Source organism: Pleurodeles waltl, chromosome 8 (assembly GCF_031143425.1).
Source record: "Pleurodeles waltl isolate 20211129_DDA chromosome 8, aPleWal1.hap1.20221129, whole genome shotgun sequence".
Taxonomy (NCBI): domain Eukaryota; kingdom Metazoa; phylum Chordata; class Amphibia; order Caudata; family Salamandridae; genus Pleurodeles; species Pleurodeles waltl.
In genome coordinates this window covers 1,516,266,225-1,516,279,233 of record NC_090447.1, presented here as the reverse complement: position 1 = coordinate 1,516,279,233, position 13,009 = coordinate 1,516,266,225, and the positions used below count along the sequence as shown (strand labels likewise).

The window sequence follows — 13,009 nt, the reverse complement described above, 5'->3', positions numbered from 1 at the left end:
AGAGTTTGGAATAAAAGAAGTACCTAGGTTGCGCACCAAAAAATTAAATGAGTAATTGCACCCAGTTAGCTGCAGAAGGATACCGGAAGTTTAAGACATAGCTGTACCCTCAAAGTGAATGATTTCGGGGTGTATGTCTTGTCTACAATGATTAAGAAAAATACGGAGGGACCTGCGCAATAAGTGGCCGAAATATCTCAGTTGGGAGAGCGTTAGACTGAAGATCTAAAGGTCCCTGGTTCAATCCCGGGTTTCGGCAAAGACTCAGAAGACAGCTTGTTAGGTGTGTTTCTTTCTTGGAGTCAGCTTCCGGGGACGTTTTATTTAATTGATAAAATCTTTCATCAACCTAATTGACATACCATCAGTACAAGACAGTACTTGTTTTCTATCTTCCTTTCAAAATGGATTCCACCTCTCTTGCCTTCAGCTTTGACTTCCATTATTTCCAGTTTCTATCTTGATTTTAATGTAAAGCTTAGGCTGCATCATCTTCTATTTTCCCATGAACCAAGCTGTCAGATGATATAGCTTGCTTACTCATCCCACACATTTGTGTGCCTATTCAGAGTTTGGAATAAAGAAGTACCTAGGTTGCGCACCAAAAAAGTAAATGAGTAAATGCACCCAGTTAGCTGCAGAAGGATACCGGAAGTTTAAGACATAGCTGTACCCTCAAAGTGAATGATTTCGAGGTGTATGTCTTGTCTACAATGATTAAGAAGAAAACGGAGGGAGCTGTGAAATAACTGGCCGAAATAGCTCAGTTGGGAGAGCGTTAGACTGAAGATCTAAAGGTCCCTGGTTCAATCCCGGGTTTCGGCAAAGACTCAGAAGACAGCTTGTTAGGCGTGTTTCTTTCTTGGATTCAGCTTCTGGGGACGTTTTATTTAATTGATAAAATCTTTCATCAACCTCATTGACATACCATCAGTACAAGACAGTACTTGTTTTCTATCTTCCTTTCAAAATGGATTCCACCTCTCTTGCCTTCAGCTTTGACTTCCATTATTTACTGTTTCTGTCTTGATTTTTAGGTAACCCGCAGTCTGCATCAGTCTCCATCTTCCCTTGAACCAAAGTGTCGGATGAAATAGCTTGCTTACTCATGCCACACATTTCTGTGCATTAGATTGCTAGCCTATTTAGAGTTTAGAAAAAAAGAAATACCTAGCTTGCAGAATAAAAAACGAATTCCCTAATTACACCCAGTTAACTGGAGAAGGATACAGCAAAGTTTAAGACATAGCTGTACCCTCACAGTGAATGATTTAGACTTCTGTGTCTTGTCTACAATGATTAAAAATGATACGGAAAGCTTTTCATGACACCTGGTTTAAATATCTCAGTTGGGAGAATGTTAGACTAAAGATAAAAAAAGGTCCTTGGTTCAATCCTGGGTTGTGCCAAAGACCAAGCACTCAGCTTGTTAGGCATGTTTCTTTCTTGGAGTCACTCTCAAGGGACATTTTATTTCATTGATAAAAACTTGCATCAACCTGATCGACATGCCATCGGTACAAAAGAGCACTTATTTTCTATCTTCATTTCTAAATAGCTTCCACCTCTCTTGCCTTCTGCTTTGACTTCCATTATTTCCCGTTTCTATCTTGATTTTGATGTAAACCGTAGCCGGCGTCATCTTCCATTTTCCCATGAGCCAAACTGTCAGATGATATAGCTTGCTTGGTCATGCCACACATTTCTGTTTATGAGAGTGGTAGTCTATTCAGAGTTTAGAAAAAAAGAAGTACCTACCTCACGTAGCAAAAAAGTAAAGGAGTAATTGCCCCCAGTTAGCTACAGAAGGATACAGCAAAGTGTAACACATAGCTGTACCCTCACAGTGAATGATTGCGACTTATATTTCTTGTCTACAATGATTAACAATAATAAGGAAGGCACTGTGAAAAAACGGGCTGAAAGAGCTCAGTTGCGAGGACGTCAAACTTTAGATCTAAGGGTCCCTGGTTAAATTCTTGGTTTGGTCAAAGACTGAGCAGCTAGTTCGTCAGGCAAGTTTCTTTTTTGGAGTCAGCTTCCGGTGACGTTTTATTTAATTAATAAAACCTTTCATCAACCTAATTGACATACCATCAGTACAAGACAGTACGTGTTTTCTATCTTCCTTTGAAAATGGATTCCACCTCTCTTGCCTTCAGCTTTGACTTCGATTATTTGCCGTTTCTATCTCGATTTTAGGGTAAACTGTAGCCTGCATCATTTTCCATCTAACCTTGGACCAAAGTGTCAGATGATATAGCTTGCTTCCTCATGCCACACATTTCTGTGTATTAGATTGCTAGCCTATTTAGCGTTTAGAAAAAAAGAAATACCTAGCTTGCGCAATAAAAAATAAATTGACTAATTGTGCCCAGTTAGCTGCAGAAGGATACAGCATACTTTAACACATAGATGTACCCTCCTAGTGATTGATCAGATGCCCACTTGTTGCCTACAATGATTAAGAATCATCAGGAAGGTATTCTCTGACAACTGGCCGAAATAGCTCAGTTGGGAGAGCGTTAGACTGAAGATCTAAAGGTCCCTGGTTCAATCCCGGGTTTCGGCAAGGACTGAGCACCTAGCTAATTAGGTGTAGTTCTCTCTTGGAGTCAGCTTCAGTAGACATTTTAGTTCATAGATGAAACCTTTCAATAACCTGATCGACATACCATCAGTAGAGCACAGCACTTGCGTTCTATCTTCCTTTCAAAATGGCTTCCACCTCTGTTGCCTTCAGCTTTGACTTCCATTATTTCCAGTTTGTATCTTGATTTTAATGTAAAGCTTAGGCTGCATCATCTTCTATTTTCCCATGAACCAAGCTGTCAGATGATAAAGCTTGCTTACTCATCCCACACATTTGTGTGCCTATTCAGAGTTTGGAATAAAAGAAGTACCTAGGTTGCGCACCAAAAAAGTAAATGAGTAAATGCACCCAGTTAGCTGCAGAAGGATACCGGAAGTTTAAGACATAGCTGTACCCTCAAAGTGAATGAATTCGAGGTGTATGTCTTGTCTACAATGATTAAGAAGAAAACGGAGGGACCTGTGAAATAACTGGCCGAAATAGCTCAGTTGGGAGAGCGTTAGACTGAAGATCTAAAGGTCCCTGGTTCAATCCCAGGTTTCGGCAAAGACTCAGAAGACAGTTTGTTAGGTGTGTTTCTTTCTTGGATTCAGCTTCTGGTGACGTTTTATTTAATTGATAAAACCTTTCATCAACCTAATTGACATACCATCAGTACAAGACAGTACGTGTTTTCTATCTTCCTTTGAAAATGGATTCCACCTCTCTTGCCTTCAGCTTTGACTTCCATTATTTCCCGTTTCTATCTCGATTTTAGGGTAAACTGTAGCCTGCATCATTTTCCATCTAACCTTGGACCAAAGTGTCAGATGATATAGCTTGCTTCCTCATGCCACACATTTCTGTGTATTAGATTGCTAGCCTATTTAGCGTTTAGAAAAAAAGAAATACCTAGCTTGCGCAATAAAAAAGAAATTGACTAATTGTGCCCAGTTAGCTGCAGAAGGATACAGCATACTTTAACACATAGATGTACCCTCCTAGTGATTGATCAGATGCCCACTTGTTGCCTGCAATGATTAAGAATCATCAGGAAGGTATTCTTTGACAACTGGCCGAAATAGCTCAGTTGGGAGAGCGTTAGACTGAAGATCTAAAGATCCCTCGTTCAATCCCGGGTTTCGGCAAGGACTGAGCACCTAGCTAATTAGGTGTAGTTCTCTCTTGGAGTCAGCTTCAGTAGACATTTTAGTTCATAGATGAAACCTTTCAATAACCTGATCGACATACCATCAGTAGAGCACAGCACTTGCGTTCTATCTTCCTTTCAAAATGGCTTCCACCTCTCTTGCCTTCAGCTTTGACTTCCATTATTTCCAGTTTCTATCTTGATTTTAATGTAAAGCTTAGGCTGCATCATCTTCTATTTTCCCATGAACCAAGCTGTCAGATGATATAGCTTGCTTACTCATCCCACACATTTGTGTGCCTATTCAGAGTTTGGAATAAAAGAAGTACCTAGGTTGCGCACCAAAAAAGTAAATGAGTAAATGCACCCAGTTAGCTGCAAAAGGATACCGGAAGTTTAAGACATAGCTGTACCCTCAAAGTGAATGATTTCGAGGTGTATGTCTTGTCTACAATGATTAAGAAGAAAACGTAGGGACCTGTGAAATAACTGGCCGAAATAGCTCAGTTGGGAGAGTGTTAGACTGAAGATCTAAAGGTCCCTGGTTCAATCCCGGGTTTCGGCAAAGACTCAGAAGGCAGCTTGTTAGGCGTGTTTCTTTCTTGGATTCAGCTTCTGGTGACGTTTTATTTAATTGATAAAACCTTTCATCAACCTAATTGACATACCATCAGTACAAGACAGTACGTGTTTTCTATCTTCCTTTGAAAATGGATTCCACCTCTCTTGCCTTCAGCTTTGACTTCCATTATTTGCCGTTTCTATCTCGATTTTAGGGTAAACTGTAGCCTGCATCATTTTCCATCTAACCTTGGACCAAAGTGTCAGATGATATAGCTTGCTTCCTCATGCCACACATTTCTGTGTATTAGATTGCTAGCCTATTTAGCGTTTAGAAAAAAAGAAATACCTAGCTTGCGCAATAAAAAATAAATTGACTAATTGTGCCCAGTTAGCTGCAGAAGGATACAGCATACTTTAACACATAGATGTACCCTCCTAGTGATTGATCAGATGCCCACTTGTTGCCTACAATGATTAAGAATCATCAGGAAGGTATTCTCTGACATCTGGCCGAAATAGCTCAGTTGGGAGAGCGTTAGACTGAAGATCTCAAGGTCCCTGGTTCAATCCCGGGTTTCGGCAAGGACTGAGCACCTAGCTAATTAGGTGTAGTTCTCTCTTGGAGTCAGCTTCAGTAGACATTTTAGTTCATAGATGAAACCTTTCAATAACCTGATCGACATACCATCAGTAGAGCACAGCACTTGCGTTCTATCTTCCTTTCAAAATGGCTTCCACCTCTCTTGCCTTCAGCTTTGACTTCCATTATTTCCAGTTTCTATCTTGATTTTAATGTAAAGCTTAGGCTGCATCATCTTCTATTTTCCCATGAACCAAGCTGTCAGATGATATAGCTTGCTTACTCATCCCACACATTTGTGTGCCTATTCAGAGTTTGGAATAAAAGAAGTACCTAGGTTGCGCACCAAAAAAGTAAATGAGTAAATGCACCCAGTTAGCTGCAGAAGGATACCGGAAGTTTAAGACATAGCTGTACCATCAAAGTGAATGATTTGGAGGTGTATGTCTTGTCTACAATGATTAAGAAGAAAACGGAGGGAGCTGTGAAATAACTGGCCGAAATAGCACAGTTGGGAGAGCGTTAGACTGAAGATCTAAAGGTCCCTGGTTCAATCCCGGGTTTCGGCAAAGACTCAGAAGACAGCTTTTTAGGCGTGTTTCTTTCTTGGATTCAGCTTCTGGTGACGTTTTATTTAATTGATAAAACCTTTCATCAACCTAATTGACATACCATCAGTACAATTCCACCTCTCTTGCCTTCAGCTTTGACTTCCATTATTTACTGTTTCTATCTTGATTTTTAGGTAACCCGCAGTCTGCATCAGTCTCCATCTTCCCTTGAACCAAAGTGTCGGATGAAATAGCTTGCTTACTCATGCCACACATTTCTGTGCATTAGATTGCTAGCCTATTTAGAGTTTAGAAAAAAAGAAATACCTAGCTTGCAGAATAAAAAACAAATTCCCTAATTACACCCAGTTAACTGGAGAAGGATACAGCAAAGTTTAAGACATAGCTGTACCCTCACAGTGAATGATTTAGACTTCTGTGTCTTGTCTACAATGATTAAAAATGATACGGAAAGCTTTTCATGACACCTGGCTAAAATATCTCAGTTAGGATAATGTTAGACTAAAGATAAAAAAGGTCCTTGGTTCAATCCTGGGTTGTGCCAAAGACCAAGCACTCAGCTTGTTAGGCATGTTTCTTTCTTGGAGTCACTCTCAAGTGACATTTTATTTCATTGATAAAAACTTGCATCAACCTGATCGACATGCCATCGGTACAAAAGAGAACTTATTTTCTATCTTCCTTTCAAAATGGCTTCCACCTCTCTTGCCTTCAGCTTTGACTTCCATTATTTCCCGTTTCTATCTTGATTTTAATGTAAACCGTAGCCGGCGTCATCTTCCATTTTCCCATGAGCCAAACTGTCAGATGATATAGCTTGCTTAGTCCTGCCACACATTTCTGTTTATGAGAGTGGTAGCCTATTCAGAGTTTAGAAAAAAAAGAAGTACCTACCTCGCGTAGCAAAAAAGTAAAGGAGTAATTGCCCCCAGTTAGTTACAGAAGGATTCAGCAAAGTGTAACACATAGCTGTACCCTCACAGTGAATGATTGCCACTTATATTTCTTGTCTACAATGATTAACAATAATAAGGAAGGCACTGTGAAAAAACGGGCTGAAAGAGCTCAGTTGCGAGAGCGTCAAACTTTAGATCTAAGGGTCCCTGGTTAAATCCTTGGTTTGGTCAAAGACTGAGCAGCTAGTTCGTCAGGCAAGTTTCTTTTTTGGAGTCAGCTTCCAGTTAAAACCTTTCATCAACCTAATTGACATACCATCAGATCAAGACAGTACGTGTTTTCTATCTTCCTTTGAAAATGGATTCCACCTCTCTTGCCTTCAGCTTTGACTTCCATTATTTGCCGTTTCTATCTCGATTTTAGGGTAAACTGTAGCCTGCATCATTTTCCATCTAACCTTGGACCAAAGTGTCAGATGATATAGCTTGCTTCCTCATGCCACACATTTCTGTGTATTAGATTGCTAGCCTATTTAGCGTTTAGAAAAAAAGAAATACCTAGCTTGCGCAATAAAAAAGAAATTGACTAATTGTGCCCAGTTAGCTGCAGAAGGATACAGCATACTTTAACACATAGATGTACCCTCCTAGTGATTGATCAGATGCCCACTTGTTGCCTGCAATGATTAAGAATCATCAGGAAGGTATTCTCTGACAACTGGCTGAAATAGCTCATTTGGGAGAGCGTTAAACTGAAGATCTAAAGCTCCCTGGTTCAATCCTGAGTTTCGGCAAGGACTGAGCACCTAGCTAATTAGGTGTAGTTCTCTCTTGGAGTCAGCTTCAGTAGACATTTTAGTTCATAGATGAAACCTTTCAATAACCTGATCGACATACCATCAGTAGAGCACAGCACTTGCGTTCTATCTTCCTTTCAAAATGGCTTCCACCTCTCTTGCCTTCAGCTTTGACTTCCATTATTTCCAGTTTCTATCTTGATTTTAATGTAAACCTTAGGCTGCATCATCTTCCATTTTCCCATGAACCAAGCTGTCAGATGATATAGCTTGCTTACTCATCCCACACATTTGTGTGCCTATTCAGAGTTTGGAATAAAAGAAGTACCTAGGTTGCACACCAAAAAAGTAAATGAGTAATTGCACCCAGTTAGCTGCAGAAGGATACCGGAAGTTTAAGACATAGCTGTACCCTCAAAGTGAATGATTTCGAGGTGTATGTCTTGTCTACAATGATTAAGAAGAATACAGAGGGACCTGTGATAGAGCGGTCCGTACTAATAATTTTACCTGTGTTCGGACGCTCTTTAGGCCGATGAATCTTTTGACTAAGTGGGACTCTCTGTACTCTATATCGGTCAACTTCCTTTAATCAATAATTAATAACGATCATAAGCAATACCTTGATCAACATAACATTTGACAATTAATCCAGAATACATTTCGGCGAACCCTGACCTTTCAGTCTGGAATAACCACACCAGTTTATTCAAAGTTAGTGAATTTATTTCCCTATATTAACAAAGCTAGCACGATATAAATGTGTCTCAACACCAAATGATAAACATATATGAACATTAATAGCTGTCCATAACGGCGGAACAAGTGCAATCTATGTAGCATTTGAATCACAAGGCATTCGATAATGGCAATGCAAATCACTAATACGATAATCTGTAATGAACTAATTGCATACATTTAGTCAGCATAACAAGATCTCCAATTGCATCGTGCGACATATGGAATCCTCGTCTAACCTCAAATTAGCATCGGCATGTGGGACTTCATGCAAAAACAATTTAGCAACATTAATTTAGAAAAACTCCTAACTAGGGCTCTTATCAAAATCAGCAGTTGGTTACCTAAAGGAAACACAATGCAATTTTACAATTTCCTTTCATATTTACCAATTACGATCAGCAATCAAGGAAGTCTTCGTCTCACAGGTACCGTTTCTCGATCAGCATGGGACGGGGCAAAAGGGGCAGGGGTGGACGGGGCAATTGCCTCACGGCGGCAAGGTAAACTACTACTTCATGCAAAGGGATCAAAGTTAAAGTCTCTAGGGCAAGAATCATTAAAGTCTCTTTCTCTCGATTAGAGAAAGCATCAAAGTCTCTTTCAAAATGGCGTCGCAGCAAAGTGGGCCATAATAGCTACGAAGTCTGCAAAATGGCGGGATGTCCAATAATGGCAGATGATAGCGCAATGGCAATCATAGCGCGTAATGGCTACCTTCTTCTCGTGCACCTGGTTTTTATAGACAATAGTTCAAATCCAGTAGGGTCTTCCATTGGAGGGTTCATAGGTTAGCTTCAAATTGTCCAATCAAAAACGACAGTTCTCAAGCTTTTACTTAAGCATACATTATCCTTGGAGATGGGTACGCAAGTTGCAACATTGTATACCAATTAGCTCACTTTCAGAGCCTCCATTGTCCGCACCTGCAAATCGACCTTGGAGTAAAGAGAAAATATGCCAGGCTGGCACGAAACCTTAAGATAAGCATGTGAACGATCTCAGTGGAAAAGTACAGCTTCAAGCAAAAGTACACGTTTAATAGCACATTGGAAAAATACGAGCATCTAAACCGTGAAACCAGGCCACTAGGCCGAAGCCTGCACTAAAGTAATGCTAAGCTAAAACATTTCAAACGAGCAAATCATAGCACACGTTTACGATTATGTCGGATTAGTGCAATTCTAATACACCACGTTATATAAAGCACGCTTATAAATGTTGGCAAACTACTCTGAGGGCACATTTTGTCCCCGTACATTCTTTATTAGTTCGGTTAAAGTCACACATGATTATTTCACACTACGTTTACGTGTTAATAAAAGTAAAACCTTCATTTTCTGCTTCATCACCTGTGAAATAAGTGGCCGAAATAGCTCAGTTGGGAGAGCGTTAGATTGAAGATCTAAAGGTCCCTGGTTCAATCCCGGGTTTCGGCAAAGACTGAGCACCTAGCTAATTAGGTGTAGTTCACTCTGGGAGTCAGCTTCAGTAGACATTTCAGTTCATAGTTGAAACCTTTTAATAACCTGATCGACATACCATCAGTAGAGCACAGCACTTGCGTTCTATCTTCCTTTCAAAATGGCTTCCACCTCTCTTGCCTTCAGCTTTGACTTCCATTATTTCCAGTTTCTATCTTGATTTTAATGTGAAGCTTAGGCTGCATCATCTTCCATTTTCCCATGAACCAAGCTGTCAGATGATATAGCTTGCTTACTCATCCCACACATTTGTGTGCCTATTCAGAGTTTGGAATAAAAGAAGTACCTAGGTTGCACACCAAAAAAGTAAATGAGTAATTGCACCCAGTTAGCTGCAGAAGGATACCGGAAGTTTAAGACATAGCTGTACCCTCAAAGTGAATGATTTCGGGGTGTATGTCTTGTCTACAATGATTAAGAAAAATACGGAGGGACCTGTGCAAGAAGTGGCCGAAATAGCTCAGTTGGGAGAGCGTTAGACTGAAGATCTAAAGGTCCCTGGTTCAATCCCAGGTTTCGGCAAAGACTCAGAAGACAGCTTGTTAGGCGTGTTTCTTTCTTGGAGTCAGCTTCCGGGGACGTTTTATTTAATTAATAAAACCTTTCATCAACCTAATTGACATACCATCAGTACAAGACAGTACTTGTTTTCTATCTTCCTTTCAAAATGGATTCCACCTCTCTTGCCTTCAGCTTTGACTTCCATTATTTGCCGTTTCTATCTCGATTTTAGGGTAAACTGTAGCCTGCATCATTTTCCATCTAACCTTGGACCAAAGTGTCAGATGATATAGCTTGCTTCCTCATGCCACACATTTCTGTGTATTAGATTGCTAGCCTATTTAGCGTTTAGAAAAAAATAAATACCTAGCTTGCGCAATAAAAAATAAATTGACTAATTGTGCCCAGTTAGCTGCAGAAGGATACAGCATACTTTAACACACAGATGTACCCTCCTAGTGATTGCTCAGATGCCCACTTGTTGCCTACAATGATTAAGAACCATCAGGAAGGTATTCTCTGACAATTGGCCGAAATAGCTCAGTTGGGAGAGCGTTAGACTGAAGATCTAAAGGTCCCGGGTTTCGGCAAAGACTGAGCAACTAGCTAATTAGGTGTAGTTCTCTCTTGATGTCAGCTTCAGTAGACATTTTAGTTCATAGATGAAAACTTTTAATAACCTGATCCACATACCATCAGTAGAGCACAGCACTTGCTTTCTATCTTCCTTTCAAAATGGCTTCCACCTCTCTTGCCTTCAGCTTTGACTTCCATTATTTCCAGTTTCTATCTTGATTTTAATGTAAAGCTTAGGCTGCATCATCTTCCATTTTCCCATGAACCAAGCTGTCAGATGATATAGCTTGCTTACTCATCCCACACATTTGTGTGCCTGTTCAGAGTTTGGAATAAAAGAAGTACCTAGGTTGCGCACCAAAAAAGTAAATGAGTAATTGCACCCAGTTAGCTGCAGAAGGATACCAGAAGTTTATGACATAGCTGTACCCTCAAAGTGAATGATTTCGAGGTGCATGTCTTGTCTACAATGATTAAGAAGAATACGGAGGGACCTGTGAAATAAGTGGCCGAAATAGCTCAGTTGGGAGAGCGTTAGACTGAAGATCTAAAGGTCCCTGGTTCAATCCAGGGTTTTGGCAAGGACTGAGCACCTAGCTAATTAGGTGTAGTTCTCTCTTGGAGTCAGCTTCAGTAGACATTTTAGTTCATAGATGAAACCTTTTAATAACCTGATCCACATACCATCAGTAGAGCACAGCACTTGCGTTCTATCTTCCTTTCAAAATGGCTTCCACCTCTCTTGCCTTCAGCTTTGACTTCCATTATTTCCAGTTTCTATCTTGATTTTAATGTAAAGTTTAGGCTGCATCATCTTCCATTTTCCCATGAACCAAGCTGTCAGATGATATAGCTTGCTTACTCATCCCACACATTTGTGAGCCTATTCAGAGTTTGGAATAAAAGAAGTACCTAGGTTGCGCAGCAAAAAAGTAAATGAGTAATTGCACCCAGTTAGCTGCAGAAGGATACCGGAATTTTAAGACATAGCTGTACCCTCAAAGTGAATGATTTCGAGGTGTATGTCTTGTCTACAATGATTAAGAAGAAAACGGAGGGACCGGTCAAATGACTGGCCGAAATAGCTCAGTTGGGAGAGCGTTAGACTGAAGATCTAAAGGTCCCTGGTTCAATCCCGGGTTTCGGCAAAGACTCAGAAGACAGCTTTTTAGGCGTGTTTCTTTCTTGGATTCAGCTTCTGGTGACGTTTTATTTAATTGATAAAACCTTTCATCAACCTAATTGACATACCATCAGTACAAGACAGTACTTGTTTTCTATCTTCCTTTCAAAATGGATTCCACCTCTCTTGCCTTCAGCTTTGACTTCCATTATTTACTGTTTCTGTCTTGATTTTTAGGTAACCCGCAGTCTGCATCAGTCTCCATCTTCCCTTGAACCAAAGTGTCGGATGAAATAGCTTGCTTACTCATGCCACACATTTCTGTGCATTAGATTGCTAGCCTATTTAGAGTTTAGAAAAAAAGAAATACCTAGCTTGCACAATAAAAAACGAATTCCCTAATTACACCCAGTTAACTGGAGAAGGATACAGCAAAGTTTAAGACATAGCTGTACCCTCACAGTGAATGATTTAGACTTCTGTGTCTTGTCTACAATGATTAAAAATGATACGGAAAGCTTTTCATGACACCTGGTTTAAATATCTCAGTTGGGAGAATGTTAGACTAAAGATAAAAAAGGTCCTTGGTTCAATCCTGGGTTGTGCCAAAGACCAAGCTCTCAGCTTGTTAGGCATGTTTCTTTCTTGGAGTCACTCTCAAGGGACATTTTATTTCATTGATAAAAACTTGCATCAACCTGATCGACATGCCATCGGTACAAAAGAGCACTTATTTTCTATCTTCCTTTCAAAATGGCTTCCACCTCTCTTGCCTTCAGCTTTGACTTCCATTATTTCCCGTTTCTATCTTGATTTTGATGTAAACCGTAGGCGGCGTCTTCTTCCATTTTCCCATGAGCCAAACTGTCAGATGATATAGCTTGCTTAGTCATGCCACACATTTCTGTTTATGAGAATGGTAGCCTATTCAGAGTTTAGAAAAAATGAAGTACCTAGCTCGCGTAGCAAAAAAGTAAAGGAGTAATTGCCCCCAGTTAGCTACAGAAGGATACAGCAAAGTGTAACACATAGCTGTACCCTCACAGTGAATGATTGCGACTTATATTTCTTGTCTACAATGATTAATAATAATAAGGAAGGCACTGTGAAAAAACGGGCTGAAAGAGCTCAGTTGCGAGGACGTCAAACTTTAGATCTAAGGGTCCCTGGTTAAATCCTTGGTTTGGTCAAAGACTGAGCAGCTAGTTCGTCAGGCAAGTTTCTTTTTTGGAGTCAGCTACCGGTGACGTTTTATTTAATTAATAAAACCTTTCATCAACCTAATTGACATACCATCAGTACAAGACAGTACGTGTTTTCTATCTTCCTTTGAAAATGGATTCCACCTCTCTTGCCTTCAGCTTTGACTTCCATTATTTCCCGTTTCTATCTCGATTTTAGGGTAAACTGTAGCCTGCATCATTTTCCATCTAACCTTGGACCAAAGTGTCAGATG

At 40.1% G+C, this 13,009-nt stretch overlaps 7 non-coding genes across 7 annotated transcripts; all 7 read left to right on the top strand.

Annotated features, from left to right (window-relative positions):
- Positions 1-752: 752 nt before the first annotated feature.
- On the top strand, positions 753-825 carry TRNAF-GAA (transfer RNA phenylalanine (anticodon GAA)). The gene has a single exon. It is a non-coding gene; the product is annotated as a tRNA-Phe (tRNA).
- A 1,674-nt stretch (positions 826-2,499) lies between these two features.
- Positions 2,500-2,572, top strand: TRNAF-GAA (transfer RNA phenylalanine (anticodon GAA)). Its single transcript has one exon. It is a non-coding gene; the product is annotated as a tRNA-Phe (tRNA).
- A 494-nt stretch (positions 2,573-3,066) lies between these two features.
- TRNAF-GAA (transfer RNA phenylalanine (anticodon GAA)) lies at positions 3,067-3,139 on the top strand. Its single transcript has one exon. It is a non-coding gene; the product is annotated as a tRNA-Phe (tRNA).
- Positions 3,140-4,214: 1,075 nt separating this feature from the next.
- Positions 4,215-4,287, top strand: TRNAF-GAA (transfer RNA phenylalanine (anticodon GAA)). Its single transcript has one exon. It is a non-coding gene; the product is annotated as a tRNA-Phe (tRNA).
- Positions 4,288-9,235: 4,948 nt separating this feature from the next.
- Positions 9,236-9,308, top strand: TRNAF-GAA (transfer RNA phenylalanine (anticodon GAA)). Its single transcript has one exon. It is a non-coding gene; the product is annotated as a tRNA-Phe (tRNA).
- Positions 9,309-9,802: 494 nt separating this feature from the next.
- On the top strand, positions 9,803-9,875 carry TRNAF-GAA (transfer RNA phenylalanine (anticodon GAA)). Its single transcript has one exon. It is a non-coding gene; the product is annotated as a tRNA-Phe (tRNA).
- A 1,630-nt stretch (positions 9,876-11,505) lies between these two features.
- On the top strand, positions 11,506-11,578 carry TRNAF-GAA (transfer RNA phenylalanine (anticodon GAA)). Its single transcript has one exon. It is a non-coding gene; the product is annotated as a tRNA-Phe (tRNA).
- Positions 11,579-13,009: the final 1,431 nt, after the last annotated feature.